Here is a 20,377-nt window from a genome sequence, read left to right as displayed (position 1 = left end):
TTAGGCGCGACATGTGAACGGCCCTTAAGTCTCTTTGGTTAAAAGTGTCTGCCAAACGCATAAATGCAAATGTATGTTTATATCTAGATAACACTAAAAAGTATTTGTGTGTCCAAATATTTTTAAAAAGCCCTTACAAACGTATAGTGAAGATAAATCAAAAACCGACCCTTTACGGATATTTTAGGTGGTCCTCCTCATACCTCAAAAGCATCATAAATCTGCCAAATCATGTTTCTCTTTGAATCTAAATGCAATCATTTTGTAATAGGTTTATGTAAGGGGTAGAGGTAGGGGGTAGAAAATATCATTACACCGTGTCAAAACAATGGAAGTCTATGAGATTCCCTCACTGATAGTAAAATAAGCCATATGTATATAAATAATGAGTGTGGAATAAGGCCAGCGTAAACTTTAATATCAATCATCACAGCTGAGAAGTGCATTGCCGCATCTGCAACAGTATGAACTCTCTCGCTCTCTCTCATACTTTCTAATACTCTACCTGTCTCAGTTTGTTTACATTGAAATTATTCCAAGTTGACTCGCCTTGTTTTATAAATCACCAGATTATTGCAACACCTAAAGCCTCCGCTCTCCTTATATATATACCGCTCTCCTTATATATGTTTTATGTTCCTGAAGCTCATTTTTTGTAGAGCACAGTGTTTGCAACAAATTCATAGGTTCAAACATACACAATTGAATGCATCTCCTGAATGCATAAATATGAATGACTACTATCACCTCATAACACAAAATCTTTCATCCACATTTTCTGACATACTCGTGTTATGTGGGTGTGTCGTCTGCCTGATAATTGAAATGGCCTGTTGAAGCGATCTGGGTAATTTGGCCCAGTGTCGATCCTGAAAAAAACATCCCATAGCATTGGTTTATATTTCAGTCTTTCAGCCTCCGAGGCTTGTGGGATCCACACCCGGCGCCTTTTATGAGTAGATTATTACAGCAATATCTTCGTGCAGGTACGTGTGATTCAAAGTGGATGATTTGCGGTGCGTCAAATCTCTATTTTGCAGAAAGGAAAAGTCTGGAAAAGTTCATCATTATCAACGGAGTCTTCAAATATCAAAGGAGACTTCTGGCACAGTTATGTAAATCCAAAACTCTTTCTTAGGACACATCCTCACTTTGTTCTTTAAAACAAAGTGCCACAAGCGTTTTTCCTGTCTTGCATCATGCGTGTATGTTTACAGTAGTGTAATCGACGGAGAAACGTCCTTTGAGTGGCCGGTAACGTCATCCAGAAAGTTCTACACTCATTCATTATTCCCTCGCTCTATGGGGTGGGGAAGGAAACAGCTGGGACAGATGACCTTTAGTCTTACATTAACACACAAGGAGGAAGACCACTCGTATGACTGATGCCTCAATGGCCCTGACTGTGTCAGCTGTGCTTGAAAGATGGGGCTTGGTTTGCATTGGTTGACTATTGTCAAGGCTTTTCCTGAAGAACACAAGACGTACTTACAACTATTGTAGGTTTCCTTCGAAATGGTTGCAGTGGTCTTGGTCAGTATTCTGACTAAGACTGAGCCGATTCCTGTAAATGTAAGTCTAATCCAGAATCCTTCATTGTTGATGAACTTTGTGGAGTTGTTTAAAAGTGAAACTTGGCTCTCAAGTTAGACATTAAAATAGACTGTTAGTTCTGACTCATGGATCAGTCTGTAGACGTGTTGTCCCAGTAGACGGCGTAGGCTCTGGCTGGACGTCTATGCCCCTGCAGGATATTTTTGTCTCTTCGGGAAGTTTTGGCTCTCTTGCTCCGCCTCTTCCAAAACCACTTAGACCACCCCCACTATTCATTCATATTTCACCATAAATCCACTGACGGGTCCTGTTATTCCTTGAATTGACGAAACGCTTCCCGCAAACATTTTTCTGTATGGGAAGAGTTGAGTTTGAATGGCCATGGTGGGTGAATGGAATTTCGACTGCATAAATGGATTTGGCAGAGGAAGCGATGGCTCCCGCTGCTGGATCGACGGACGTCTGCGGATCTCTGTCTTGGCCTGTACTGCTGGTTCGGCTCAGAGTTGACCTTCTGCTCTTTCCGCAGGGGCTCCGGAATTTTCCGAGCCCCTGATGATGCGTGTTTACCATTGATGCCCAGTGGGGCATCCAGAGCTCACTCAGGGGAAGAGAAAAATAACCAAAGCAGTTGGGACTAGACTCACTTCCTCCAGCTGAACTATCTGCTGATACAAACCCGTCAGACTGGAACAGAGCCTATTTAGCAGAATTTAGTGCTTGCTTGAGGGATTACTCCACTTTCATACAAAAAGTCATTCCAAGATGTTAATGTCTTTCTTTGCTCAGTCAAGAAGAAATTAAGTTTTTTGACAAAAACATTCCAGGATTGTTCTCCATATAGTGGACTTTAGTGGACCTCAACAGTTTTAAGTTTCAATGCAGTTTAAAATTAGTTTCAATGCAGCTTCAAAGGGCTAAACGATCTCAACCAAGGCATAAGGGTCTTATTTGCGGCATCCAATATCCTCATAGAGGCTAAGTAGTGGGCTCGTGACTCGTTCGTTGTCGGTCATCCTGACGCACTGACGATTTATCTGGCTTTTTCGTTTTTATTTAAACATATAAAACATGATTAGATCTGCATTAATACAGTCAACAGAAAATTGGTTCTCGCTACTCAGACTTTCCAACCAATGCACAATCCACCCAAGAAAAAGATAATAACGAAAACGGAAGTGATCACCTGTGCCCACGTGACTGTGAATAACCAATAAAAAGACAACAAAGAATTAACGCTATTGCAGGTCTTATCTAGCGAAACTATAATTTTCGCCCCAAAAACTATGTACTTTTAAAACACAACTTCTCATGTACCTGTGTGATGCACCAGCGTGGCATTACTTAATCACGTTGAAAGGTCATGCATGACGTATGCGAAACTACCCCTCGGTTGCTGACCGATGCTGACTTGGTCGTCATGCTTTTGTACTAGTAAATAATGTTATAATGCTTGCATATATAAGTCCTGTCTGGCGCCTGAATACTATTTTTTATGTGAATTTTACTGGAGGCTACTTGGGGAGTTTAGAGAGAAACTTATATCACGTGACATTGTGGCGCCTTGGTAGCGTCATGGACCTACGACACGGCGATCCGGGTTCGATTCCCCTTTAGGGCAATATTTTTTTGATATAAACTTTAACCAAGCGACCACTGTTACAACTGGCTTGTGAACGTGAGCTATGCGATTTTTTTTGGCGTTTGATGAAAAAAAAACCCATGAAATTATATTATATGACACATGACATACTGGAAGGCACACGTTGTGATCTAAAGAGTTGTCTTCTTTTCCTTTGCGACAGTGCTGCGGCGCTTGTGGCCTCTAGGGGTGCTAAACGTGAAAATACATGTCTAGCACCCCGCAGTGGCCAAAAAGTTCCATGGTGTGTCTTTAAGCCTGATTTATACTTCTGCGTTGGACATACACCATACTGCACTAAGCCTGATTTATACCCTTTGCCATAGGTTATGTGGCCGTTTTCATTTATACTTCTGCATCATTGTCAGTGTCGACATGCAGTTTCGCTAATACGCTGGTAGACTGTGTAGACGGGCATGTTATTGGTGTAACCCCCAGAATCATAGTTACTTTTAAAAGTAATGCATTACAATATTAAGTTACTCCCCCAAAAAGTAACTAATTACGTTACTTGGTTACTTTTCATGGAAAGTAATGCTTACATTACTTTTAAGTTACTTATGCGTTACTTTTTCTTATCTGGCGGACGTTTGATCTCTTTTTAGGCCTTGCAGGTGTTTTTTATGACTGAGAAGTTCTTCATTCAGAAATTGCATATGTCTATCGGAAATCCGTTTCTGACTCAAACTGTTTCACTACGTGACTATGTGTAGTTTAATTTAGTATATATGTTTTTATCTTATTATTTAAACTGAAAAGTAACTTGCATTACTTTTTTTAAAAAGTAACTCAAATATTAATGTGTACATTAATAAAGCAATGCATTACTTTACTCGTTACTTCAGAAAAGTAATATTATTAAGTAATGCATGTACTTGGAATGTGTTACACTGTTGTTGGAAGCATCAGCAATGATGACGACAAATAGAAAGACACTTTTGTTACTGCCAATATTTTTTTCAACTTGGTTAATGTTTTTTATACCACTCCAAACTAAAAACCGTATGAGGAAATGGCACCTGGCACCTGGTCCCAAGTTTGAGAACCACTGGGTTAATAAATGCCTTCTGAAGCAAAACAATTTGTTTTTTATAACTTTTTAAACTATAAACATTGGCTCATATGCATTATGAGAATATTTGGTGAGAGCTAATCCTTTAAATGAGATTCCCTTCTTGTCCTGCCAAAAGTCAGCACCTTTAGACAACATATTCCTGTTGTCCTGTTGCCAAAAAGAGAAAGTCACTTTTCAACAATAAGGGACACTACAACCCTATACAACCTGCAACAAGTGGCCTGCATCTTAAACAAGTCTGTGACCGTTCAAAGCCAGTTCTGTAAAGTCTGACATGAAAGCTTTTTAGTGGCCTTTCCATGAGACACCCTGAATACAACAGCAGCTTTTTCTTTCAGTCGGGGGGAATTCCTGAGCAGAACAAGCCGACCGTGTAGGAGAAAGTGCTCGTTGATACCTTCATTCAGTCAGCACACTTTGAAAACACAAAGAGACCCAGAGGAAAGCAAGCTCGTAACTCCCACCATCAACCCTTCATCCTACAAATTTCTCTTTCATGTAGTGGCTGACAGGATGAAAAGTCAAGGTCGTGGCCTAGTACGTATTTGTTCTCGCCTTTAGATGGCCATAAAAATCTTGTACCTCGTAGCAGGTGGCTAATAATAACGTCTTAATCTGACGAAGAGCTCTCGTATGAAAAATAAAGACGAAATACCCTAAGATCATTCCGAGTAATCGCACGTTTGCGCCGTTACTTCCTACGGCTTTTGTACATATGGTCTATGTTATTGTTCGTTTGAGATGTTTTCTATATGAACGAGACCCTTGAAGACGGTAAAAAGAACCATATGTTGAATTTTGAAGGAAGGAAGGAAGGAGGGGACTTGCCAGGTTGATTGCTCTCTTAGGGTACGAGGTGGGGCCGTAACATACATCTCCAATGTTTGTATTCATCTCCCTGGAAACTTCTGATAGCCCAGCGAGTGGACGGCAGATGTTTTTTAAGTGTGTGCGCACGGGGCGGAGGAGTGGTCATACAAAACTTGTGAGAAAGTTTTCTGGTCTGATGGGGCGATAGATCATACTCTTTCTTTCGCGCACACACACAGCATTTCGTTTTCCCGACTACGCCATTTTCTTCCAGGAAACAGACGATCTTTCCTTCATCCATGCAAGCTTTTATTGTTTCTGTTCATTTTACTTCATGATTGAGTTACAAATGACAGTCAGAAGTTCATGCTCATTTCGTGAACTCCAAACAAATCTCTCTTATAACAGGCCCACAATGGATATAATGTGACTCTAAAATTCAATTTGTTACATTGCAACAATGATGTCTGCTGATGTGAATAAGTCTCTTGTTCTGCAAAATGCATGCTTTTTATTAACACATACCCTTGCCAGGAATGTTGTAATGTTTCCATTTAGATTATCAGATTATTATAAAGGTTGCTTGTTGATTTCATTTTTTGGTTCGCTAAGCTTACACATCCCAGGTCAAGTTAGGCAGATATTGTGGACTGGTTTTTATCGAGAACTGGATTTATGTATTGGTAAATGCTTTCTATGAACAGGTTTGACTGCACCGTGTGATCTCCACCATCAGGATCTAATCTATGCCTCTGTGAATTTATCCTAATGTGGCATTCACACCAGACGCGGATGGGGCGGAACGCATAGAAAACTTTGTTTATACTCGATGCTTCTGCATAAGCGTGTTGGTGTGCGCAGCAAAAATGCGGTCATTGTGTGTGCGCGAGACCCCATTTTGCGTGGAGGTGTGCACGGCAATTTTTGTAACTGCGCGCGCGGCTCCGCATTCCAAAATGACCGACCTCGAGGCGATTCTGGTCGAACAGGCAAGCCTGTGACGTATCTCTTTGATCAATCCATGCACAACAATGCATATACTATTTATATGACACTCTTAAAGTAAAGTATGGAAACTATTTAAAACACAAATGTTTTACATATGATTGAGAATTATTATCTTATATTTGTAGTAAATGTACCACTGGATGAGGAATAATATACAAACGTTGAGATTTCTGTACTGTTTGTTTAGTGAAACTTATTATAATGTTTAATTATAATGTTTAATAAAGACATATTTAAAGGAACAATAGGTAGGATTTACCCCCATCTAGTGGTGAAATTGTATTTTGCATTCAAAAGAACAGTGCTCTCTAGCGCCTCGCTTTTCCAAATGCGTGTTGCAACTACGGTAGCCGTTATGTACTCACTGATCTCCTTGTCTGTTTCAGCTGGTTCACATGTTCTGAATGAAAACGCGTTGTGGAAACGCATTGGTAGGCTAGTGCTTTTTGTCCCTCTCTGCTATTATACTTTATCAGTATGGCGGAACGACATGGAAGCCTTCTTGGACTTACCCGTTCAATGTAAGTAAAGAGAAGAAATTCTAAGCTTACAAAGAAAAGTCAGATCACTGGCAGAGGTCATTTGACACCAACGAGGACATATTTATGAATAAAGACATTGATTTTGATTGATAAAACACTTAAAACCCTACTTACTGTCCCATGTGTTTGTTTTGGCACTCGATTTCTCGTGTCGCATCCTGGTGGTACAAAGAATAGTGCAACAGCAAGCGCGTCAACTATAAACGCCTCTTCGTTTGTTGAGATGCGCCCGCGATCAGTGGAGGATCCCGTTGTGGACCAAAGCGCGAGTATAAACAAAGCTGAAAATGCGGAGCGCGCGCAACTTTGGCGGATATTTGCGTTGTGGTAACCAATAAGGAGCTTGCTCTAGTAGTCACGTGATTACAGGGAGCGAGCAGAGTCATAGAAGCCCCTCCCATAACGCAAATTTCCACGTGATTGTCTCAAATGACTAGAATTTCACGTGCAAATGAAGCGAGTAAACTCAAAATGTTTAAGCGTCTAACTACGCGCAAATATCAAGTTTTTGCCACCTCTACCGCGGCTGGTGTGAACGCAGGGTTAGGGTCTTGAACTTGTGAGGTCATGACCGAGAGCCACAGCAGTTCCTTGTGATACATACATTGTTGTGAAACAACGAATAGTTCTTAAAGTTGTCGATGATGTTTTGTTTGGTTAGTGATTATTTGTTATTTACATTATGTAGGATGATTTTATGTAGAAAACCGTAAATCACAAAAATGACTTTTTCAGACTGAATTGTCTTTGTATGGAAACAGCTGTGTAATGGTACTTTAAAATCCCTTGAATTCATGGTAAGAATATAGCACCATATGGATTTGGAACAACATAAGTTAAATAGTGAAAGCATTGTGTAATGTGATATTGTGTAACTATTTATGCCCTTAGCAAAATTGGCAAAACCGTACATGTGCCAGCTGAATATCTGAACCGAATGGGGAGTTCACGGCATGCCTAAACGGTTGCCATCTCTGTTATTCTGGATTACCCATACTTTTGCAGCTTTCATAAAGATCAAAAGGGTAGCGTGCCTCTCTTTGTCATTGGCCATTACGTAATCCCTGAACATGAATGAGCAAGCAAGTTAGCAAGCTTAAACTATGAAATTATCCTGGCACTAATTCATTTTGAAAAGGCTTTGATCCGCATTGAGAATTGAAGTATACAAGAATAGCTGTAGCTATGGACTGCGTGATTTTTTTATCAGGGTTATTCAAGGATAAGATACAGTTTCAGTCTACTGGTTTTTAATGACTACTTTGCAAAATGTAACTGTGGTATTTTATCGACTTCAAATGTCAAGGTTACTTGGCTTCTTCAAGCATCTTTCAGCCTAGGCTGTTTTATGCTGTTTTTGCTATTGTATCTTTAAAACTTGTATATGCAAATAGCCCTGTTATATTTGCATGTAAATGTGGTAACGTTCACAATATTATTTATCAAGGCTGCGAAACTTACTAAATTATGATTTATGAAATGATGTAAATGTTGATTATTTTTAAGTTCAGTTTCCAGAAATAGTCTAAGTAAGCTGGGAAGGAAATTTTATTACAACTCAATTTTATTTATATAGCACTTTTTACAATTGTTTAATTGTTTCAAAGCAGTTTCACATGAATAAATGCAGGAAAAAACACAGAAAAATCGATAGAAAATAGGGCTGGGTATCGATTCAGATTTTCCGGATCGATTCGATTTCCATTCATAAGCTATTGGATCGATTCGGTTTCTATTCTCAGTTCGATTCCGATTCTCGGACCGATTTTTATACCCGATTCTCAATTCAACTCAATCAATATAGATTTAATACAAATACTTTACCTATAAAATAAAACAGTCTACATAAGTTTACAGGTGGGTTATTAATAAAAAGAAATTAAGAGCCACCAACCTGTATATTACACTTTTTTATTTTAGGTACACTTGGGTACATTAAAACAGAACCCATCTCTAATTTTCAAACGCATACAATTATGTTAAAGCAACACTATGTAGTTTTCATGTAAAAATGACTCACAGCTCCCCCATGTGGTTGAAAAGCGCAACAGTGCCTGGTATCAGACACTCTTCTGCAGGCAGGGGGAGGGGCAGGGCTGTGTTTCCTACCCTCCACCGCCACTTTCAGAGTGTGCTTGTAGCAGCTAGGAGGCTGCTCATGTTGCAGCAACAGTACAATTTGTCCAGTTAAAAGTTGTTCTATCACTGAAATAATTTTAGAGACATTATTTAAACGTAAAAAAACTACATAGTGTTGCTTTAAATACAATACAATTTTGATGCAAGATGAAAAATGTATGCTGAAAAAAGTCAAAACAGTCGCATACCTTGATCAAACAGGATCAGGTTATTTCATTAAACAAATGGATTCGTGGCCTTTGAGAATCGATTTTTAATCGACCACGTTTAAATGATTAATCGAAAAATCTATTTGTTTTTTGGCCAGCCCTAATGGATAACATAAGCAGCAGAATACAGTGGCTAAAATTAAACCGTACTAGCGAGCGTAGTAATAATGTAACGTGTAGTAAAGGCTGCTAAGTTAAGCCAATGTCAGCTGACTCCCCAGGGGTTGAAAAAAACCCTAGGAGAAAAAACCTCGCAACTTTTTAGTCAGGAGGAAAAAAGTCCTCCACATTGCAAAAAAAATATTTTCAAGAAAAAAAAATCTTAGTATTTTTGTCTTGTTTTCAGTAAAAATATCAAAAAAATTCTTAAATTAAGATGCTTTTTATTGATGAGCAAAACGACCCAAGAAAATAAGTCTATTTTTTAGACCAAAAATATCACATGTAAGTAATTTTGTGCATAAAACAAGCAAAAACATCTGCCAATGGGGTAAGCAGAAAAATATAAAACATTTTCTTAAACACTAAATTCAAGAAAAAAAATCAAGAAACATTAGCTTACCCCATTGGCAGATTTTCTGCTCGTTTTATGCACAAAATCACTTAAATTTAATATTTTTGGACTGATTTATTTTATTGTTCATCAAGAAAAAGCATCCTAATTTAAGATATTTTTACTGAAAAAAAAATCAATTTTATGGGAATAAAATAAAATTACAGTGTGTTAAAAGTTTTAAAGTTAATTCAACTTAAAGATATTTATCGACACAGCATGTTTTACACAACTTTTTGAGTTAACTAATATTTTTAAGTTGAATTAACTAAAAAATTTTAAGGCAACCAGATAACTCATTTTTTAAGTTGAACCAACAAATCTTTTTTATGATGCATATATTAAATTTAACTCTTTTTTTATAAGAAAGTAAAACCTTGTTTTCTTTAGTCTTTTATATGCCCTTTGGTGAAAGAGAATCTCTGATACGGATTAAATTTAATCAATCAGTAATCAGTTTTAAAAAAGTCAAAAAGTTGAAAGTAAAGGGATTTTCCCTGTTAAATTACCTCTGGATAAAGCACACTGTCATGGAAAGGTCACTACTGAATGAAAACTACAACATTTAATATGCAACTCAGTCACTCTTCACATCTGATCTCGTTCAAGCTGCATCCGCTGTTATCAGAAAAGTTTGTACATCTACAAGGAAGTTTTACCTTTTACCCTGACCACCAGGTCAGATTTCTGCCAAAAAATTAAAGTGACGTCACTTTTATCTATGGTTAAACGTTTTTGTTTCTGGATGTGTTTAAGTTTATATGGTTTCATACAGGTTCCGCATTCTTTAGACTTACTATTTAAGCGTTACTGTGGCAGCTGTTTACTGTTATCTCTTTATAAGGAATCCGAAATATTAAAACGTATGATAAAGGTCTGTTTTGTGTGTGTTTTCTGGTTGGCTGGTCCTTATGTTCCGCTTCCTTCACTTGGGGAATTTGTTGGCGGCAGTCAAGTGATTCTGCCCCTCAGGAACTGCATTGTTACAGATGGATCTTGGCATGCACTGATACATCAGCCCTGAACTTGACTGTCAAACAGAAGAATTAGACACTGATACAAGAGAATGCAGATACTGCAGTATTTAGTCTAAGCTTTTATGTAGCACCATTTTTAAATAAACATCAAATTTTCAATTGTTTTTGACGTTTATTTACACAATTATTGTTTAAAGGCGGGGTGCATGACTTCGGGTCGAGTACCAAAACACACTTGTAGCCAATCAGCAGTAAGAGGCGTGTCTACTTACCGACGTTGTTGCCTGGGTTGCGTATGTGTGGGCCTTTTTTAAAAGAAGGTCAAGATTATATTGGGGTAGGGGGCGTGTTTATTTAGGACATTTCAAATATTAACATTGGCTTTCAGAGATCATGCACCCTGCCTTTTAAGGGGCAACAACATTGTTTCAAAACGTTGATGTCATGCGTATTACCAGTGGCGGCCGATTAATTATTTTTCGAGGGCGCACAATGCGAAGCTCGTCACATTTAGCCCGTCATGTGTGTGGTTCGTCATGTTAAAATACTGTTATATCGCGTCATGTGAACCATGTGCGAAGTGTTTTTTGCAAAGTGACATCGCCAACTACACTGCAAAAAAATATTTTCAAGAAAAATAATTCTTAGTATTTTTGTCTTGTTTTCAGTAAAAATATCTAAAAATTCTTAAATTAAGATTATTTTTCTTGATGGGCAGAACGACAGAGAAAATAAGTCTTGTTTTTAGACCAAAAATATCAAATTTAAGTGATTTTGTGCATAAAACAAGCAAAAAATCTGCCAATGGGGTAAGCAAATTTTTCTTGAATTTTTCTTGAATTTAGTGTTTAAGAAAAATTTTCCAGATTTTTTTGCTTACCCCATAAGCATCTTAATTTAAGAATTTTTAGATATTTTTACAGAAAATAAGACAAAAAAAATATTGGCACACTGCAAAAAATGATTTTCAAGAAAAAAAATTCTTAGTATTTTTGTCTTGTTTTCTGTAAAAATATCAAAAAAATTCTTAAATTAGGATGCTTTTTCTTGATGAGCAAAACCACTTAATTTGATATTTTTGGTCTAAAAACTAGACTTATTTTCTTGGGTCGTTTTGCTCATCAACATGTCTTGTTTTAAAAACAAATATCTAAAAATTCTTCAAGATGTATTTTTTGATGAGCAAAATGACCTAGAGATAATAAGTATAGTTTTTAGACAAAAAAAAATGTTTAATTACATTTGTGCTTAAAACAAGCAAAAAAAAATTTGAATTAATAGTGTTTAAAAAAGTTTTTTGCTTGTTTTATGATGAAATTTACTTTTTAAATTAAAATTAAATTTTATTTTTTTTTTTGTCTAAAAACTATACTTATTTTGTTAGGTCATTTTGCTCATCAAGAAAATACATCTTAATTTAAGATTTTTTTAGATGTTTGTACTTAAAACAAGACAAAAACACTAAGTAAGAAAGTATTTTTTGCAGTGCATGCATAATACAGATTTTTATTGTGTTTGTGGATCCTTGTGAATAAGGATTGCAGAATAAAAGTTTTTTTTTACATCTTATGTGTGTGTATTGTGTATAATAATTATATATATATAAATACACACACATGCATGTATATATTTAAGAAATATTTACATGTGTATATACATTTTTATATTTATATATAATTAATATTATGCATAAATATGAATACTTAAAATATACAAATATTTTTTTCTAAAAATTTTAGATGCATGTGTGTGCATTTATAAATACAGAATTATTATACACAATACACACACATATGATGTAAACAAAAACTTTTATTCTGCAACGATTATTTGCGATTAGTTGTTATGCAGCCCTAGTACCATGAGAATGACAATAATAGGCTCCATGAAATGTAAATAAAAGTTTTCTGACTTTTAGTCCATGTTTGTTGAGAAGTCATTCAAAAGTCATCCTATCGTACTATACAATTTCTAAGGAAAATACATCAAAACATAAAACATAACAGTTTAAATGGGGCATTTAAGGGCTAAGAAATGAATTGATCTGTTAATCTGAATTAAACTGTATTAATGATTAATCTAAGAACTAGCGCATTGCGTTAGCAGTGCAAAAGGCCATGGGTTCGAACCCAGAGAACACACATACTGAATGTTTTTAAATAAGGCTGTATTTAATGTTTAAAGCCATACATTTGCTTTATGTAAGCTACAGAATAAAGTTTAAGTCAGATTCGATTAGTCTTTCCTGCCATGGCTTTGTCACTGAGAAGTCATAACCTAACCTGAAAGTTAGTTCAAGCAAAGTTCAAAACAGGAAAGCACAACCCACCGCATCAAGCAAGCATTTGTCTTCCCTTGACCTTTTCTCATTCACTGACAGTGGGAAACTTGACCCTGCCGAATGTCAGAGTAATGCACACCGAGCCACACCCCCAAGCCCCAGTCCATCACCGCAGTTCCTTGTCCTGTTATGCAACATTATTTATAACAGACTCCTACGCTATAAAAGTCTTCTTTATTTTCCCGTTCCGATATGTTTGTGTGAATTGTCATGTTTGCATGTACCCATCTAAGTTCACTGCTGCACATGATGAATTCATTTTTATGTTTTATGAGTCAGCAATCATGTTTGTGTATTTTATGCTTCTCCGAATCGCCTGAGATCACCAATTTAATGAGCTCATCTCTGTTCCAAGTTCAAGTCCAGGTTTAGTTAATGTGTCCCTAAATGTGCGTGGAAAAGTTGTACACTGCTTGCATTGTTCAAAAGTCAGAGTTGGCCACAATTGATTCTGCCCCTCCCTGTGGAGTTAACAAAGTCGAACGGCGCTCTGATGAAACACGAGAAATGATGGCCTGATTTGATATGACAACATTTGTGTGTGAAAATCTTCATCCTGCTTAACTTCCCAAACTTACCCACAACAGCAGGTTATATTTTATTGTTTTTATCAGTGCAAACAAAGGCGGTTAAACAGAACGGTCCTTATCGGTGTTATGGTCTGATGGGCAAACGGCGACAAGTGATGCAATTTACTGTCTGTCTGGCAGTGAATAAATTATGATGATGTACTTTTTGTTGCATTTTTTTATGCATTTGTGACAAATTAATGTTTTGCGCATGGAGATTGTGAATAACGTGTTTTTGCATCACATATGCAGTCTTAAATTTTATATTGGCAAAGCGAGTCATTTCAATATACTATTTAAAATTTTGGCTAATGATTTGTTGCTATAAATTATAAAAACAAGTTTAAATTGCGTAACTTAACATACATTTTTTAAAGGGCATTATGGGACATCAATGTTTTGCACATTGCCATCAGAGAAAACATGAGAAAGAGTAAACAGCAAATGGCACACTGCCGCTCACAAAGGCGTACAAAAGTACACAATCGCACCTGTTCTGTTGGTATTGCACAAGTCTTATGGCCCGTTCACACACAGAACGATAACTATAATGATAACAACCACGTTATCGTCCATAGCAGCAGATGATAATGTTATGTTTTACATATTTGAACCGCAAGCCCCTTTAATTCAGATTTTGATTGGCTGTCGATGTTTTATCATTCATCAGTTTGTAAAAAAGTGATAGCATTTTATTGCATTGTTATTATTGTGATGCTGTGCTCTCAAATTCAACGCGATTTATCACTATCATCCTTTGTGCAAACAGGCAGAGGGAATTATGGGAAAATGAGATTTACGAGGGCATAGTGTTCATAAAGTAAAACTTTATTTCAGGACAGAGCACCAGATACATTTTTCCACTGTGTTTTGCTGGTACTCCTCTGTGTCCTTTGACTGTCAGTCACATTGATTGTCCTCCCACTGGTCTGTCAAGCACCGTCTCATGGAAACCATTTATTTATAGTCTGTCTGAATCTGTGTCTATCTGGCATTGAATATTGCATTGATCTGAATGAATGAGGTTATTGCTTCTATTTACCTTTAATCAGTGACAGAGCAGAACAAATTATAACGAAATGATGCCATTAAAAGTAACCAGATTCTTTCCATATGTCGCTTTCCGGGTTAATGATGTCTTTTTTGGGTGGTTGCTTATTAACCAGACATTAATGATATTCATGTCTACCATAGACATGCTTTGGGTATCTCCTTTGTTATTCATTTTATTGTCTTGTGAAATCACAAAATGCGATAGAAGAACCATTGTTGGCTATATGGTTGCATCAAGAACCTTTATGAACCTTTAAAGAACACGCCGACTTTTTGGGACTTTTGCTTTATTCACCGTATCCCCGAGTTAGATCCACACATACCTTTTTAAACTCTGTGCATGTCGTAACTCTGTCTGACGCACCCACCAACTCTGTCTGATGCACCAACTCTGTCTGACGCCTAGCTTAGCACAAAGACTGGAAGTGAATGGCTCCAGCTAGCATACTGCTCCCAATAAGTAACAAACTAACCGCAACATTTTCCTATTTATGTGTTGTGATTTGTATAGTCACAGCTAGGGCTGTAGATCGATTAATCACGATTAATCGGTTGCAGAATAAAAGTTTTTGTTTACATCATATATGTGTGTGTACTGTGTATAACAATTATGTATATATAAATACACACACATGCATATATATTTAAAAAATATTTACATGTGTAAATACATTTATATATTAAAATTTTATTTATATTATATATAATTATAAATACTTAATATAAAAATAGATTTTTTTCCCTACAATTATACGTGTGTGTGTGTATGTGTATTTATATATACATAATTATTTTACACAGAACACGCACAAATATGATGTAAACAAAAACTTTTATTCTGCAACCGATTAATCGCGATTAATCGATCCACAGCTCTAGTCACAGCGTGTACAAATAACAAGGTCATATGAGACACAGCCATCGTTTAAACGTATACATACTGGGAACTATATTCTCAGAAGGCGAAGCACTGCTACTTGGGCAGAGTGATTAGGACAACACTTGCACGAATTCTCAGCTTCTCACCACGGGGTTTTCAGGTACTGCGAGCAAATCACTCCACCCATGTAGCAGTGCTTCGCCTTCTGAGAATATAGTTCCCAGTATGCTAGCTGGAGCCATTTACTTCCATTCTTTGTGCTAAGCTAGGCTAGCAGTGGCTGCGTCAGACAGAATTATGGCACGTATGGAGTTAAAAAAAGTATGGACTTATCTAACTCTGGGGGATATGGTGAATAAGCTAAAGTCCTAAAAAGTCGTCATGTTCCTTTAAAGGGATAGTTCACCCAGAAATTACAACTCACTTGCATGTCGTTTGAACCCCTAATGTATTTATTTGTTCTTCAGAACCCATATGCAATTATTTTTAAGAGTTGCCTGTATTTCATTGTGCATTCTTTGTGCATTAACTGTTTAAAGGTGCCAAAGAATGCATTGCAAAAATCTGTTATATTATTTGTTGATATTTACATAGAAGGTATGTAACCTAAGTGCAAAAATTATCCAGAGATGGTTTTTGCATATGCATATACAATTTGTCCTTTGAATGAAATTGTCTATTTTTGCCCTATTTGGAAGGGTCATGAATAATAACGTTGAGCTCTGCTCTGATTGGCTCTGCTCTGAGGCTCATGTCAGTAGCTCACATTAGTAAATGTTTTAACATCTTTAATGTGTAATTTAATGTTATGGGCGTACATCTCGACTGTGAAATCACAGTCAGTGTTATGCTGAGATTGGCCTGTTTTCCAGCAGTCCTTTGCGAACACAAGGTTTACATAAGAATGAGGAAACAAACGCGTTTGAGGCCCACAGTATGTCATTACCATGTCTTATTATTCATCTATGCCTATAGGTAAATACCTTTTTTTTATTCTATGGCACCTTTAATTAATGTGTAACAACAGCGATGTCAACAAGATAATAGAGTAATAAATGTCTTTAGGACACTTAAAACACTTAAAATATATGACACAGGTTGAGTTTATTTAAGAGCTTCAACTATCGATTATTTTTTAACCGATTAATCTACCGATTATTTTTTCGATTACTCGAATAGTCTAATGATTTTTTTATATCATATATATATAATTCACCAACAAATAATAAATGTAACATTTGCCATTAATGCTAACATTTTATTCAAGCATTTTCTCAAATAAACAAATACACAAAAAAATTTCAACATAAAAAATAAAGTGGCAGACTGGCAGTGCCAAATAAAATATATAAAAATCACATAAAAACAAGTCAGCCTAAAATAAACAGTGCAAAAGGGGCATTATTCACCTTGAACAATAAAATAGACATATATTAATAATTGAAATGAAATAAGTAAAATAAAAATAAATCAAACTGAAAAAGCATCAACTTTAACATTGAACTTTTCTAAAGTTCCAGGTAAAAAAAAACAAGTTTAGCTAGAATGATCTTCTAATATTTAAATAACAGCCATGTCGTATCAGTCGAGCATCTCGCAGCTCGTATTAAACAAAGATGTAAACGCAGCTGTATTAAACACAATATATGGCCTGCATTTTATTGTTGTGTAAAACTTTACTATAATAGTAAAAGTTTTATAGTAAAGTTTCAAAATGTAAACAATGTGACGTATCGACGCATTTCCGGCGAATCGACACGTCGTTCCAGCTCTACTTGAACGTTTTTCTGGTTACTATAGGAGTGGAAGGTGATCGAGGTGGTCACCATCCACTTTCATAGTAACCAAAAAACACAACAACAAAAATCTGTGTTTGGGTTTTGAAGAACATCGAAAGGCATTGGTGGTTCTAATGACATGAGGATAAGTAAATAATGTTAATGTTTTTATTTTTAGGTATACTATCCCTTCTGAAGAACATTTTAGTTGCGCAAGTGCTTCTTTGTAGTAAAATGAAAAGGTAAATAGAAATCCTACTTTTTAGGGCACCTTTAATAAATAAAGGTTTGTAGTTTTAAATGGCAATCTTGCATGCACTTTCATAAGGTTTTGGTCAGCCACAGGTGGTGAACACACCTCTTTAGCCATGACTAGTACTATTTCACAACTTCTTTGTAGTAAAACACACTGACAACTGCGTGTGTGTGCAATTTTCTTGCATTTTTGATTTTTATCTCTGTATTAACACCTGTCATTTGTTAAGTTGATTTCTAACCTCACGTCACTCATGCAGGCACGCAACGGGCAGCACACCATCTTTCACGGGCCCTTGAGTCTCAACAGGAATATTGTTAGTGATCTCACATACTGACACACACAGGCACACTAACTGCGGGAAGTATGTAGGTTATCAGAAAGCGTTGTTATCAGGACACGATACAAACTGTCTCCACAGACCCTCGAGACAGCAGGTTGTGGGAAAATAGTTATTTAGTTTTGTTGTCGGTTGAATGCTGTTATGGGGATTGTGGTAATGTCTCAGGCTCCATGAAACTCGTCCCAACTTGTAAAAACAAACAGTTGTGTATACAGTAATGTACAGTATGTAATGCAAGAGGGTTTATTAGAGCAACTTGAAGATCTAAACAGTGAAGTTAACACTTGTGACATTGTTTGTCCTACAAATGTGTTTCCTTTAATAATAGTCTAAACATTTTTAGTATGATAACATCTTGTCGATAAAATCTAACTTATTTTGAACCCAGAACATATCCGCTTATATTACTTTAGTATAATTTAGTTTTAAATGACACTTTAATAGTGCCGCAGTATTATAGAGTAAAATAAAAACTAGTAAATACTAATATTTACTGTGATAAAGTTCAAAACACTGTAGTATCTATTTAGAAAAGTGTGCTACAGTATTTTCACATGTGTGCAAACGTTTATCCCTATTAAAATGTTTTACCATTTAGTGAATGATGATGTAACAGGCTGAATATGCACATATTTTTCAAATTAGATATATGTTGGACTGAAAGATGGTTGTTTTCTAGTTACTTGTGAAATAATATGTTTTATAATTGTTGAAATTAAATCTGCGTGTGGGGGTGTAGCTTGTGTATGAAATATGAGGATATAATTCATTTAATCTCTCTCTCTCTTTTTCTCTCACTTACGCACACACACTATCATAAACACACTGACCTTTAATTCTTCTAGTCGGACACATATGGGCGGGGCACACACAAGATCCTGCGCTCTCATTGGTTGGTTGGGGTTGTGGGCCGGATTAGTTATCACATGATCGTTTCAGTTTCTTTCTGCTGCAGTCGCAGATACACGCGAAGGCAGTCCCGCATACGAGCACACACATACATGCACATTATAGCTGAATTTACATTTTTTTTGGAAGGCAGAGGAGTGCCGCTGTGTGGGAGTCTCATTTGCGCTGGTCTAAGCGGAATTTACTAGACGTTTGTGGAGTTTTGGCGGTGTTTTATCGAGTTTAATCTCCTGAGGTAATCTGGGATTCGCGAGGCGGGAATGAGAGAGATGCGCTCGTGCGCTGAACGGACTTTCACTCTGTGAGGAGCAAACAGGTGGGTTTAACTTTATGAACGTATTTAAAACACTCACAACCGCAGGCTGTTCTCGTCTATACTGTTATTTTACTCTGTTTGGTGGTGTAAATAAATTAAAAAACCTCACTGCCTGTAACGAACTTCAAAACGTTAACGCGTTTAAAGCTCACATAGATCAAATGTTTGTGAATACGCATTGTCCTTATTATTGTTAACACGAGCGAAATCTTATGTGGATTTTTAAGTTAGTTGAACTGCTTTTCGCGTTTGTTTTCCACTCGGGCACGCGCGCACGCCCCTCGCGCAGATACTCCGCTATTCTAAGCGCGAGGCTCTTTCCTGAGATTGAAATCGGAGTCTTAAAATCTCTTGCGTCCTATTTATAGAGCTGCTAAAGATAAAAAGAGAAATAATGAGGACGAGGGAGGGGTCGCATGCTGTACAGTGACCCTAAAGGTATTTGGACACTTAAGCCGCACTTAAAAATGTATGAATGCAGTTGCATATATGGCTTAAGAGCGAGCAAAATGTAAAAAGAGATCTGTATATAGATCCAGCATCATTTGTTTGCAGGTGTCATCATTTGATGTAGTTAAAAGATACCTTTTTAGGTGTTTGGAGTACTTGTGGGAGAAGTTATGCATTTTAAAGTTTTTTATTTTATGTATGCAAGCTACATAAGTGCTTAAAGTGAATCTCCAACAAAAGCAGTGTTTTTAAACAATATTTTAGTCATTAAACTCTTGTATTTATCATGTCATGGTATAAAATGTTGTGTTTTAGAAATGTTAATGTTAAATAGTTCTGTCCAGACTGGTCTTCATTGAAATTGCACATATACTACTATATACTATAGGCAGACTGGCCTTTTGTTATTGATAGGAGGGGATTGTCTTGTCTGGTTTTTGGTTGTAAAGGTTCACGTGACATTGACTGCTGTCTCAAATGGGTGTTTTCTGTCATTCTGCATGCACGCTGTGCATCTACGCAGCTGCACAATAAAGCATTGACTATACAGGATGCTCTTGTGACTCGTATTGTTTATGCCATTGGCGTACTTTGTTGTCGTCTTGTATTGATATATTGTATTACTGGTGTCCTCCCATGTGTGTCATAGCACTGGTCTCCCTGTCTGTTTATGCATATCTTAGAAATCCTTCACACCAGCTTATTATTGCTTGTATCCAGAGACCTAGCAGCTGTTATAATGTGGATTGCATCCCCCTCCTCTTTCCTCACATTTCACGCAAACTTTTCCCCTCCATGTACCCACCCTCTCAGAGCAGACCATTTTAAATAATCAACATGTCCCAGAGTTATGCATTGGTTTACGTAAAGCATTTGATAAACTGGGATTGGCAGGCGGGGTTATATAATTTATGAACATCTGCTCCCTTGCTGAGTGTAATTCGGTAATGTTTCATATTTCCAACAGATGGTG

The 20,377-nt window shown here is 36.7% G+C and overlaps 1 protein-coding gene across 5 annotated transcripts in view; it reads left to right on the top strand.

Annotated features, from left to right (window-relative positions):
• add3a (adducin 3 (gamma) a) overlaps positions 1 to 20,377 on the top strand; it is a 111,563-nt gene that overhangs the window by 55,023 nt on the left and 36,163 nt on the right. For 2 of the 5 annotated variants that reach the window (XM_065259641.2, XM_065259637.2), the window contains exon 1: positions 18,663 to 18,954. The exons of the other annotated variants lie outside the window; for them this stretch is intronic. The gene's annotated coding sequence lies outside the window, so the exon portion shown is untranslated. Of the gene's footprint in view, positions 1 to 18,662; positions 18,955 to 20,377 lie in introns of those variants that run through there. 5 annotated transcript variants of the gene reach the window in all.

Source organism: Paramisgurnus dabryanus, chromosome 24, assembly GCF_030506205.2.
Source record: "Paramisgurnus dabryanus chromosome 24, PD_genome_1.1, whole genome shotgun sequence".
In the NCBI taxonomy this organism is placed as follows: domain Eukaryota; kingdom Metazoa; phylum Chordata; class Actinopteri; order Cypriniformes; family Cobitidae; genus Paramisgurnus; species Paramisgurnus dabryanus.
This window is presented reverse-complemented; position numbering and strand designations above follow the sequence as displayed.